We start from the raw sequence: 14,535 nt of genomic DNA on the forward strand, positions 1-14,535 counted from the left end.
GTTAAATCGATAAATTTGATTTAAGGTTCACTTAGGAGGAGCTTAATAGTTAAAAGTAGCTCGAAACGTTTGGACCAATTGGCAAATAATTTTGTTTTGTTTCTTGTCAGGTAAAGTGACATTTCATTTTGAATCAAGGATTATCATCCATAACAAAAAATATAATCAACAAATTTTCCGAATTTTTAAAAAACCTTTTAAATATGTCCACACTTTTTCTAATGTAGGACAAAACACTCCATAAAAATTAAAATTACATGCCGCATATATCACAATAAGATGACAATTATGTCGATGTAAATCATCAAAAGGAAGCTTGAATTTTAAATCATACATGGATTACGATGTTTATTTACGCTATTTAAAATTCAAGAAACGGATGAACAGAACAGTGATGGCACAATCATTTGCAGATAACGACAAAAATTCACATGAGTGTTTTTTGCAGTGCTTTTTAGTCTTTAAGTAAACCATGGGTGGCCAACATTTTTGGCAGACGGGCCAGACTGTAGAAATGAGATTTGCTCGCCGGCCAAACAACTATTTTTTCCTTAATATTCAATGTTGAACATTTCAGATTTTTGGAAACGCTATTAATGTTCTGCATATTCCAAGTACAGATTCATCTTAGGAAGTAGTTTTTGTTCCATGTATTTTTTTTCATACATTTTTTTTTTCATTTGAATAGAAATTTTGTAATCTACTTTTAATATTGCTTACTCCCCAACAAAGAAATAATTATTTCTTTGAAATGCAACACATATCGGATAAAATTTCTCCAATTTTGTATGAAATTGTTTTTTTCTTTTCTAGGGCTTCATTTTCAATAGGTATTTATCTAGTAATTGCCGAATAGTGTGACAACAGTAGATTTTCAATCTTTTTCATGGTCTCTATTTGAAATAAAATCGCCGCTCATTTCCAAAGCTTTCAAGTTCACCGTTCTCCCTATAAAAATTGTTAGGTGTTTGAAAATAAAATTTAAAAAAACACTGCAGTACTGCAGATAGGAATTGTTGAAAATATAGTAGCGTTCATAAGCGCTCGGCATTTAAAAGATAAATTATTCAACGTCATTTGGTTATAACATGCGAATAGTTTCGATATTTATAAGCCTCTCCTCTTCCGAGATCAATCTTGATATTTAATCCATTTTTAATTGTACATAATCAAAAATTCACTTTGAAAAATATACATGTATTCAAATAAGTTACCCTGCTGTAAGATTTATCAATACCAAACCGATTCAAGTTGAAATCTTTCAATTTCAAAATTCTATCCAGATTTTCATTATTGATGTATATAAATACAGAGCCCGTTACAATATCATTTTTAAGTACTTTTAAATTGAAAGTTTTCGTATCAAATTGTAATTCTAGAAAAAATGATCCTAAACCTAAAAGGTGAGCTAAATTTGCTTTCATCGACGATTAAAATCTTTGAATTTGTTTTAGAGTCTGGTAGATCCAACTTAATTAATTTGATCATAAAATATCTTTTTTTAGGAGGGTCTTCCATTTTAAAAAAAATAACTTATTCTATACTCAAATCAAATAAGCCCAATCTTCCAAACTATTTTGCAAATTCAAAGGTTTTTACATTTGATAAAAAAAAATCAAATTAAAAAAAGTAAGAGATAAAAATCATCAGATTTTCGGATCAAATTTAGCTTGATGCAAACTTGACCAAATAAATGATTATGTTTTAAATTTGTTTTTTTTTTACTTCAGTATTAACATATTGCGAACCAAATACAAGATATCTCGTTTTTTTACATGCCTCTAGTACAGGGATGAGCAACAGGAGGCCCGCGAGACCCTTTTGTGCGGTCCGCGAAGCATTTCTCTAATTGAATTAATTCCTCCAATTTTCTTACTACAGATTGTCAGTTATTATTAAATACCAGTCAAAAGTTTTGACTAATAATATTGACGATTTTTCATTAGTAATATATTTTTCCTAATGTTTCTCAAAGACTTCAAGCATCGAAAAAGCAAAAGCAAATTTAAAAAAAAAATCAAAAGACTACTAATGAGCACATGCTGATGATGAATATTTTTTCACTTCCATCAATGATGAAGCTGTTTGATAAATCTGCTCAACGGATATTTTGTTAAATTTTTTTTTTAAATCAAAATAGTTAAAAACCGCTTATTTTGCGACACTTTAATTCTTGGAAAAAAAATGATTCCTCAACAAGTAAAATGCATTTGTTATGAGAAATTGAATCTTTTCACTTTGAAAATAACAAATTCAAATATTATCACTTAAAAAGCGATACAAATCATATCCCTGTATTCTTTTCTTTATAATAAAATACAAAGACTCTTGATATTTATCATTTTGAGCCGATCACTTTTTTAACTTTATTAAAAATATTTACATTCTATTAAAATGAAATATATTTTCTTCTGTTTTTGTTTTAAATGCGTTCGATAATTTCTAGATTTTGCAGTTCATTCTTTGTTCATTTGTTGTCGGTTTATCCCCAGATTCATGATTTCTCTTCCGGATATTTGAGTTGTGAGTCAACAAATTTTTAAATACCAGAATTCTTAATCCTATGCCTTTCCCAGTAATATGAAAATTTAATGAAAATCTTTGCAAATCTTTAGAAACAATTAACCAATCAAAATTGTAAACTGTAACCAAGATTTCTTGACAAAATTTGTTTAATATTCTGTGAATTCATAATTTTTTTTTTTTCGAATATCGACAGCTTTTGCTCATCATCTTATTACGAATTTCATGAAAATAAAATGTTTCTTTCACCGCCAGGGCTTAGATTGCAATTTTTATTTTTTAAACAACGAATCATCGTCCAACTCTAGAAAATTTTTGATGAAATTAAAAATTAAGCAAATGATACATACGTTACAAAAGATGATAATTTAAAAAAATTGAATATTGGAAAAAAAAATTGTTGTTATAAAAATAAATTGTCTTATGTTCTTACGAACTGCTGATCATGTGCAGTGTTATTTCAAATGCGGCCCGCCGACAAAATTTGGAATTTAAATTCGCCCATTGGCTCAAAAGGTTGCTCAACCCTGCTCTAGTATGCTCCATTAAAAAGCATAACTCAAATGTTATGCAACTAATAATGACACTTCTTTATTCAAAATTTAACACAGCACCTCCCATTAGGGGGAAGTGTTCCTAAATGCGCATGTTGGGTAATATGCGCATACAGCCGATTGACGATTTGGCTAGAGATTCATTGTTACGGACACATGATAGAGGGAGCTCTTGCCCTCTATTACCCAAGAATAGTTGCTATGGCAACTGTTACTGATTTTATTTAAAATTAAGGATCGAAGCAGGCAGAGAGAAAAAAAATCATAGTTTAAGAAAAAACCGGAAGAAAAAACACGTGTTATAGAAAGCTAAAAGAAAAAGGTTCTTCGAATCGGCCACCGGCAGGTAAAAAGAACCCAGACGGCCACTAGCGACCGTAACTAACATTTGGTCCTTCTCCCCCACCGGCAGGTAAAAAGAACCCAGACGGCCACTAGCGACCGTAACTAACATTTGGTCCTTCTCCCCCACCGGCAGGTAAAAAGAACCCAGACGGCCACTAGCGACCGTAACTAACATTTGGTCCTTCTCCCCCACCGGCAGGTAAAAAGAACCCAGACGGCCACTAGCGACCGTAACTAAAATTTGGTCCTTCTCCCCCACCGGCAGGTAAAAAGAACCCAGACGGCCACTAGCGACCGTAACTAACATTTGGTCCTTCTCCCCCACCGGCAGGTAAAAAGAATCCAGACGGCCACTAGCGACCGTAACTAACATTTGGTCCTTCTCCCCCACCGGCAGGTAAAAAGAACCCAGACGGCCACTAGCGACCGTAACTAACATTTGGTCCTTCTCCCCCACCGGCAGGTAAAAAGAACCCAGACGGCCACTAGCGACCGTAACTAACATTTGGTCCTTCGAGCCGGATCAAGTAGTTGTAGTTCAAGACAGCGTGTTCAAGATTGGATGAATTTCAATGATATTGAGGGTAATATTGATAATGCGACTGGTCAAACTTATAGCAGACCAGAACCTGTTCGAGCAACTGATAATTTTTCCCCAAGTAATAACATTCCTCCTCCTGTAAATGATGTATTAGTACAAGCCTTTAAAGCATTACAAGTACGACAAGTTAAAGACTTGATAATGTTTAATGGTGCCTTAAATGATTGGCCTTTATTCGAGAATGACTTTCGAGTGTCAACTGAGAATTTTAACTTAACTGATTATGACAATTTGAAAAGGTTGAATAATGCATTGAGCGGTAAAGCAAGAAAAGCGGTTGAACCGTTGCTTTCCTCAGCCAGCAACGTAGAACTTATTATGAAGGTACTCAAATCAAATTTTGGACGAACTGAATGGGTGGTGGCGCACAGACTGGATTTACTAAGAAACCTTGAACCTGTAAAGGAAGGAAGCATTGATTCTTTTCGAGATTTTTACAATGTTGTTATTGGTACTGGCATCGCTTTAAAGAACGTTAAAGCTGAAGCATATTTAATGAATCCTGAATTGATTTCACATTTGGGAGAAAGGCTTCCTACGTTTAGTAAACAGATGTGGGCAAGACACAAGGCACAACTGTTGAAGGAAGATAAGTTAGTCGATTATCAGACATTTTCGCGTTGGTTGGAGGATGAGATGGAAAATCAGCTGGCTAGTATGAATCCGATGTTTATGAGCAGGAAAGCCCCACAAGTCACAAGAGCGAAACAAAATGTTTTCAATATAAACGATCAGTCAGAAGGGTATTCACAGAGAAGAGTGTGTCCCCTGTGTAGCTTGGACGACCATTCAACCCTAGCAAATTGTATTCAATTCAAAAAACTTTCAGAAGATCAACGTCGATCTGTGGCTAGATCTAGTAAGGTGTGTTATATTTGTTTAGGGGCTGGTCACTCTCGTCGCAATTGTCGATCTAAGTCCCATTGTTCTATTTGCAAGAAAAATCATCACACACTGGTACACTCTGGAGAATCTCAGATTAATACGCAGGACTCATGTCAGAATGTTAATTTGACTTCCGATGAAGAAGTCTGTAACATGAACTACAAAAATGTTAATACTCTGCTCAGAGTTGGAAAGGTTCGAATTCGTGGATCAAATCACGAAGCCCATGAGATATTTGCCTTGTTTGATGAAGGTTCATCTTTATCTATGATAGACGCTTCTTTTGCCGCTGAAATAGGATTAGAAGGTCCTGTAGTACCCGTTTCGTATCGTTGGACAAACGGAATTTCTCATAGAGAAAATGATTCTATGTTACTTTCTTTTGAAATATCTGGACCAAGCAATCAGGGAAAATGGTACAAAATCGACAAAGTTAGAACAATAAAGGATGTGAAGCTCCCGCAAGTCCAGTTTGACGCTGAGAAGGTTAAACAGTTGTATCCGTTAATTGACGAAGAGAAGATCGATGCTATACTGTTGGCAAAACCGCGAATGTTAATTGGATCAAATAACGCAGGCTTGATTGTACCTTTAAAAACTGTTCAATATTCTCTGCAAGGACTTCAATTAACACGTTGTCATCTCGGCTGGACTATTCATGGGGAAATCCAACCATCTGTAAGCGTTTCTAGCAACGAGTTGCACGTGTTTCTAAGTTTCCAAGAAGATGATGTGGAATTGACAGAGCTCGTGAAGCAAATTTATCGAGTTGAGGATTTTGGTATTACAAATTATGTTGCAAAGCTTTCTGACGAAGATGCAAGAGCCTTAGACATAATGAATCGTACTCTGAAGCGTGTTAACGATCGATTTGAAATCGGACAGTTGTACAAATATAAACATTTTACTTTTCCTGATAGTAAACCTAATGCTCTTCGTAGACTCCAAATCATTGAACGAAAAATGGATTTGAACTCGGAATATGCCGAACAATATTGTAATAAAATAAATGACTACATTGAGAAGGGCTATGCAAGAAAAATGAGTCCTGAAGAACTTAAAGAGACTCGGAATACCTGGTATCTTCCACATTTTAGCGTAATTAGCGCTTGTAAGTTTCGTCTAGTAATGGATGCCAAAGCTAAGTCGCACGGTTTTTCTTTGAATGACCTTTTGCTGAAGGGTCCTGATTTGGTTCCACCGTTGAATGCAGTTCTTGTAAGGGGAAGATTAAAGAAAGTGGCATTCATGGCGGACATCAAAGAGATGTTCCACCAGGTGCGCATTAGGAAGCAGGATCAGGATTCGCAACGTTTCTTATGGCGTGGTATGGATCGTTCTAAGCCGCCTGAAGTTTACGTAATGGAAGTCATGATCTTTGGAGCAATGTCGTCCCCATCTATTGCGCAGTTCATTAAAAACTTTAACGCACAGGAGTTGGAAGAACAGTTTCCAGGAGTCCATAGAGCCATTGTCAAGCAACACTATGTTGATGATTATTTTGATGGAGCGGACACTGATGAAGAAGCAGTCCAGCTGATTGAAAAGGTCATAACAGTACACGCAAAAGGTGGTTTTCAATTAGTTAAATTTAATTCGCCATCAGCAGTAGTTATGAATGCTATCCATCCCGATTTGAGAGCTGATCCCAAACCAAGAGTCAGCATTTTGGGAATTATATGGGACCTTAAGACTGACGAATTTGTTTTTAAATTCGATTTCCCTTATTTGGATTCATCATTTCGCCTTGGAACAGATGTGCCGACAAAAAGACAATTTTTGAAGTTTATGATGGGAATCTTCGATCCATTAGGGTTTCTTAGTCCGATTACGATACATTTGAAGATCTTGTTCCAGAATTTATGGCGCTTACAAACTGGTTGGGATGATAAAATTCCGGAAGGTGTGTTTTCAGACTGGAAACAATGGCTACAAGAAATTACTGAGCTAACAGAACTCCGTATACCGCGTTTTTATTTTCCTTCCCTGAAATCTTTCGGCAGTATCGAAATGCATGCTTTCTGTGACGCTAGTGACAAAGCGTTTGCGTGTGCTATTTACATGGTGCACCACTGCGAAGACAAATATCACGTGGCTATGGTTTACGCTAAATCCAGAGTTGCTGCTCTGAAGTATCAGACTGTGCCACGTTTGGAGCTGCAAGGTTGTGTACTAGCAAGTCAAGGAATGAAGATAATCCAGGATGAGATTGGGATTGAAGTCACTGCTACATTCTTCTGGACGGACTCTAAGATTTGTCTTAGTTGGTTGAATACTTGTGAGAAATTGACAGCTTACGTTGGATCACGTGTAACCAAGATCAAGGAGAACGGTCATGGACCTGCTATGTGGCGTTGGATTCCATCTTGTCTGAATGTTGCAGACTTGGCTACGAAGTCGTTTAAATTTGAAAATCTGACTGTTTGGTTGAAAGGTCCAGAATTTTTGTATCAAGACCGTAGTGCTTGGCCTCAAGAGTCGTGTAATACATTATCCGAGGAAGATTTGGTATGTTTCCAAAAAGAAGTAGAAGCCGAATACTTTATAGGTTTGCAGGCGTTAAATCAGAACTGTGACGATCTACCAGACATTTCTCGTTTTTCTGATTTCAACAGGCTCATACGTACTACTGCTTACTACCTGAAAATGAAAAAGATGTTAGCCTTACCAAGGAAAGATAAACCTAAGTTCTTTAAAATTGATATTCACGACATGACTGAAGCCCGTATTATGTGGTACAAAAGAGTACAAAGAGATAGCTTTTCTGATGATATTGTGAGCCTTAAAGCCACAGGATTTGTTAGAAGGTCTAGCAAATTATACAAATTTTCGCCATTCATATGTGAAGACGTTATTCGAATGAAAGGTCGAATTCAAGATGAACATACACCTTTTGAAGTTAACAATCCTGTTCTACTACCGAACAATCATGAATTTACCAAACTACTTATTCGCACTTTCCACATAGCAAATGGCCACCAAGGAATTGAAACAGTAATTAATAATCTTAACAATCGTTATCGCATTCTGAAGTGCAGATCCCAGGTTAAGAAGGTTTCAAGAGAATGCGTACGTTGCCAAGAACTGCGTGGAAAGCCTAACGTTACCCAAATGGGGAATTTGCCTTCTGAAAGAACTACTCCTTTTGTATATCCATTTACCAATACTGGAATTGATTATTTCGGACCTCTTTTCGTCAAGGTGAGAAGAAGCCTTGAAAAGAGGTGGATTGTCTTGTTTACATGCCTAACTAGTCGTGCTATTCACCTGGAGGTAGTTCCATCACTCGATACGAACAGCTGTATTTTGGCTATTCGTTGCTTCATGGCGATAAGAGGCATGCCAAGAAAAATAAAAACAGATAACGGCACTAACTTTACCGGTGCAAATCGAGAGTTAAATAAACTTTACGGAGAATTGGATCAAAAGCGAATAGAAGAATCACTAAGTGTCAAAGGAGTAGAATGGAGTTTCATTCCACCGGGGGCGCCCCACTTCGGCGGTTGTTGGGAACGTTTAGTACGTTCTGTAAAAACAGGTTTGAGCGCAATGCTGAAAGAAAGACATCCTTCGGACTTAGTTCTGCGTTCAACGTTGTGCGAAGTAATGAATATAATAAATAACCGCCCGCTAACTCACGTGTCAGATAACCCTCAAGATCCTGAACCGTTGACACCGAACATGTTACTACTGGGACGTAATAATTTTATGCAGTTTGATCATCAATTCGACGAAAAGGATTTAACCTGTAGAGCTATGTATAAACACGCCCAAGTTTTTGCTGATCGTTTCTGGCGAAGGTGGCTCGTAGCCTACCGCCCGGAACTTATCAAACGTACAAAATGGTATGATAATAGAAAATATCATAATTTCAAGCAAGGAGATTTGGTGTTGATAATCGACGAAAATTTGAATAGAGGAAGTTGGCCAAAAGGAATAATCGAACAAGTTTTTGATGGTCCCGACGGAAATGTACGTACAGTAGTTGTACGAACAGCACGATCTTCTTATACTCGTCCAATCTCAAAAATAGTTTTATTGCAACCAAATCTTTCCGTGGCCCCGGAGGATGTTACGGACACATGATAGAGGGAGCTCTTGCCCTCTATTACCCAAGAATAGTTGCTATGGCAACTGTTACTGATTTTAATTAAAATTAAGGATCGAAGCAGGCAGAGAGAAAAAAAATCATAGTTTAAGAAAAAACCGGAAGAAAAAACACGTGTTATAGAAAGCTAAAAGAAAAAGGTTCTTCGAATCGGCCACCGGCAGGTAAAAAGAACCCAGACGGCCACTAGCGACCGTAACTAACATTTGGTCCTTCTCCCCCACCGGCAGGTAAAAAGAACCCAGACGGCCACTAGCGACCGTAACTAACATTTGGTCCTTCTCCCCCACCGGCAGGTAAAAAGAACCCAGACGGCCACTAGCGACCGTAACTAACATTTGGTCCTTCTCCCCCACCGGCAGGTAAAAAGAACCCAGATGGCCACTAGCGACCGTAACTAACATTTGGTCCTTCTCCCCCACCGGCAGGTAAAAAGAACCCAGACGGCCACTAGCGACCGTAACTAACATTCATCATATCTAATCAGTGCAGTTTGACGGTAATACGTTTTTAACACATGGCATGAAAAAATTAAATTGTTATATAAAGTCGAAAAAATTTAAAAATTCAAACAAGATTTTTGTCAGTTTTGTTATAATACATTGAACTTTAATTATTGTGCGTACAGATTCTGTGAACAAAACTTTTAATGCTTTTTCTTTCTTAATCATCTGGAAATCGGAAATTTAACAAATTGAAGCTTTTGGCAAAGTTGTAGATGATAAGATATTGGAATAAGAGACAGGTTCTGCATGCCCATATCAAGGCGGGTTAAATGCCTATATCAAGAAAAATAGATAAGTCTTATAAATTTTTTACTTTCTATCATTGAAACATTAAATCTACGCTCAAATCACGATGTTACAGCGAAAAAATAAGAACTTCATACTGATCCGATAAAAATACAATATGAACAAAATATTACCATGAAATATGGCCATATGGCATAATTAACTATGTTTCATGCAAAAGAACTAGTGATGTAAAAAATTTCATCAAAATTTCAGCCTTGACGTATGCTTAACATCCGTTTCTATCATTTTCAATTACAAAATTTCAAAATATTGCAAGTGTAAATGAAATATAGATTAAAACATAAATATGCGCATTTAGCCCGCCGGTTTTGGAAATCGGCTATTTTGACTTCTTTTATTATAAAATTATTTTCACAAAAACTGTAAGAGATTTTAACAGAAGAATGGCTCTTACGTATAGAAAACAGATGTCCGCTCATGTGCATATAGTTTTCAGACTCCTATCTATCGGAATATGGGAGAAAATCAGTGTTTTCCTTAATATGCGCATATAGCCCGCCTCTCCCCTACTGACATATAGTAAATAAGCAGAATTTTTTTTTGGATTCTGAAACATAATATGCCGATTTTTTTGTTGTCCTGAATGTGTTAATAATGTTAATCAATAGACCGAGAAAATATAGAATTTTGTGCAGATTTTTAGGTGAAGATCAGGTCAAATAAATCAAAGCAATCAAAAGATTTGTTTCAATTCAACCACGGTAAATTAAAAGTTCATATACCGGTATTTCGATTGATCGAAAACGCTCACTGAAGAAGGTAGTAAGTTGCTATCGAAATACCGGTTTATGAACTTTTCATTTGTCGTGGTTGAATTAAAAGGAATCTTCGATTGCTTTGATTCAGTTGAATCATTCAACCAAGTATAAACCATAACCACCATAAAGATCAGGTACATGTTTTTTTAACAGCAAATATTTTTCATAAAGAATCAATTCCATAATAAAAATCCTGTGGATTATTTGTTTTGAAATAAAATTCGAGTTTTTTGCATGAAAAAAAACTCAAATTCTACTTTCTATTTGTGATTTCCAGATGAATTGTATAGAAACTAATTTGATTAGAAATCTTGAAATCGAATTGAAAAGTTTTTAAGGTCATGGTTTGAAATCCTCAACAATTTTTGTTGATTGTAACATTTATTCAATAGCTAATTTTTTTTTCTGAATTTTGAATCTGCATTCGGAATCTGAATTATGAACTTGAATTCAAAAACTGCGCTTTGAATCGGTATCCGAATTTCCATACGATTTCTGAAATTTACAAAATTATGATTTCCGAATGTTATTCCAGATCAGAATGTATGAGCCAAGTTCTAGAGCCCTCATTAGAGTGCGCCAAATGATCCGACATTTGAAAATGTTATGCGCTGCAGGTTTAAATTGATCCTAGGCCTAGTACAAGGTCTCCGGCCGAATTTGGGTCAGATCGGATCACGGGAAGGGGTCGTTCAACGAGTTTGTATGGGATTTTGAGACATGTATGGGATCAGGAGGAACATGAAAATCCAGTTTTTTTCAAGAATAACTTTGGTCCTCTTCTGCTGATTTATTTTCAAACGGTTTTTCTTAAAGTCTAAACTATGAAAAATATTTCATCCCAAGACTGCATTTCCATTTGAGTTAAGATAAAAAAAAAGTTAAAGCTTCAAAAAAAAGCAATCTTTTTTAAGGGTGATATTCATCACTATTAATGAGAGACACTGCTTCGAACATTTTGACGCAGCATCAAGTATTACAATTTATAAGTGAGCTAAATATTCCGTGTTTAATATCTTTGTAATATTATAATTTTTTTTTATCAAAATGCATTTTATTAAATGAATGTTTATTTTTGTTTCTTAAGATAATGCAAGAACCTCAAAATCGAAAGTTAGATAGAATAATGTGGTTTCTGTTGCCTTGCATAATGCTTGAAGTTTGTCTCTGGATGAAGTATAATAATAATTTTGGAGAACTCGATTTTCTGTACCATCTTTATTCAATAATTTTTATCCTAAACATGTTTTGCGATTCACTTGATTTAAATACCCAGTAAAAATCAGTAGCAATAGTAATCCCGTATTCGTTAGGAATAATAGAAAAAGTTTTCGGCATTCTAAAAGTCTCCACCAATTCTCGCCAGTGTTAATCCTAACCATAAAATCCCTCAACTAAGTAAGGGGTCCCATTGATGAATTTCTTCTAACGTTCCCAGCACCTGACTCTGAGATTCCCAAGATTTGCATAGCCATCAAAATATCTAACTCTGAAAAAACGGCTACAGAACTCACGTTGCACGAAATATAGTTTAAATTAGACACGCGCCTCGATGATCTTTCGGCAAGCTAATCGAGGAAGAAAAATCCCAACCAAGAAGACGATCTTGGAAGAGATCAACCTTGGCGTGGATACTAGTGTGTGTGTGGGATTTCTGAATGATTTCAGCTTAGGGACATAAATAAATTCGGGAGCAGGATCAGGAGGGCAAGAGCTCACGAATTCTAAACACCCGAACCTCCGGACTAAATCGGTTGGTGACCACGAGCTGCAGACTCCTAAGATACTCGGGAACGAAAATTCGAGACCTTCGCCACGAGATCGTGATTGAGTGCTTGCCATAGTTCGCTTTTTTTTTGCCTTGGCTCGGGTCTTTCAGGCTGGAGTGATGTTGTTGACCGAGATTTGTAATGATCACACCCGAGAGATCAACAACACCTCTTTTCGGTATGTTTTTGTTTGTCTTTGGACGCGGGCTGGTATGTGCCTAAGGATGTTGTTTTACATTTAGATTCTTGAGATGTTTTGTTAGATTATAATCCATATAAGGCGAGTGAGGCGCGTGCGATTGAAAGTGAAAATTTGGTCAGGTTCGTTGCTGTGCTTGCGTTGAAGTCTTCTGATCGATTCTGAATTAAACGGGTCACAATGAAAAGTAGTGTTGGCTATAGGTTTTCCTAAGAAGATAATTAAACATAAGAAGATGCTAATTAAATGCTTTACATTGTATCGAACACTTCTTCAATTAAATATATTGAAAAAAATAGTTAGGAATCCGTTAATAAGTAGAAAAGCAATGCCAAGGTTTGATTTCCTGCCTTTGAGTTATTCATTGTTCATATCATATGTTTTACATATCTACATACATACAAGAATTAGCATCTTGGTATATCTACTATCCTCAAGGTAGTTTTACATTTCACTTTTCAGCCAATCATATTTAACTAACTTTTTTTTGCGAATGTTAGCTTCGATGATGAATTGCCTCCATAATATGGCAACCCTAATTTTTGTTTTATTTCATAAAATAGTACAACAATTTTTTTTTAACTTCAGCTTTTTCTAATGGAAGTTATCAGTTTCTAGCATTCCCAATGAAATCATACGGAAATATAGCCAAAAACCAAAATTTTTGCCTAAAACATAAATAGGCGCATATAGCCCGTACGGTTTAAGGATCGTCAATTTTGACAACAGTTATAATGAAATCGATTTCTCAAAAATTGAAGGAGATTTAAACATAAAAATTACTCCAATGTATATAAAACAGATGTCTGCTCATGTGTATATAGTTTTTGTACACATATTCGATTAAATATTTGATTTATGTAGTTTTCTGCTTGGCGCATATAGCCCGTCTCACCCCTAAGTTTTCTTTTACGGTGGCAATTTTGATAATGATAGATAAGTTTTTATTTAAAAAAGTTTGATATTGAATTATATAAACTTTAGTTGTAGAATATGCCGTTGAAAGTGGCCAAAATTGTGTCTTGTCTGAGGATCTGTAGACTCAACTTCGAAGTGACAGCTTAGGCTATTAGGATTAAACTTTGATACGGCAACTCAGTAACTATTGGGTAGAGCTTATATTGATTGTCAGAAAAAGTTGTTATCTTATCTTATCCAATTTTTTTTAATTGAAGAGTTAAACTTTTTCAAGTGTTATTTTTCTGAAACTAAAATATCTACCAAGATCTGAATGCACATGCAAATATGTGCAAAAGTTCGCTGCAAAAAATGACTTTTTGTTCCCATATGTTTTTTGATGCCTTTTGGGTCACCAAGCATCAGTGTAAAATTTGAGATTTAATTGATTCCTCAATAAGCGCAACGCGTTTCAAATTTGTATGGAAATTTTGAAATTCGAATTATGGATTATGGATTATGGATTATGGATTTTGGGTTATGGATTATGGATTATGGAAATATGGATTGTTTATTTTGACTATTCCTAAGCTAAATTATTTTTGCTAGCATGACAAGCAGCTATGGCAAGTTGCAAGAATTTTATCATCACGTATCCGGGCCAGACACATCCGGGCTGTTTTGTATAAAAACCTTGAAAAATCCGGGTATAGGATCTCAAAATTGTCGACCGAAATCCGAGCAAAATCCGGGCAATTTTGGTCAAAACCTAGGAATTACTCATCAAAAATCAGGAAAAAAAAACTTTAAAAAACCTTTAATGAATCTTGTTTTAAATTTGCTCCAAAAATTTTGGACGCATAAATAAAAAATATTTTAAACACAATTCTTTTTAATTTGATTAAGAAATGAGAATGAGAACAAACTCGAGAAAAATTTGGGCTTTTCCAATGAAATCTGGGCAACCGAGTCGAACCGGACTTTTACAAAATTTCTTGTTCCATATTCCCATAACCAAAATTGTATTTCTATATATTTTTGTATTTCTGATTCTGTATCAGATTAGGATTCTTGATTTTCA

Source organism: Uranotaenia lowii, chromosome 3 (assembly GCF_029784155.1).
Source record: "Uranotaenia lowii strain MFRU-FL chromosome 3, ASM2978415v1, whole genome shotgun sequence".
NCBI classification, from domain to species: Eukaryota; Metazoa; Arthropoda; class Insecta; order Diptera; family Culicidae; genus Uranotaenia; species Uranotaenia lowii.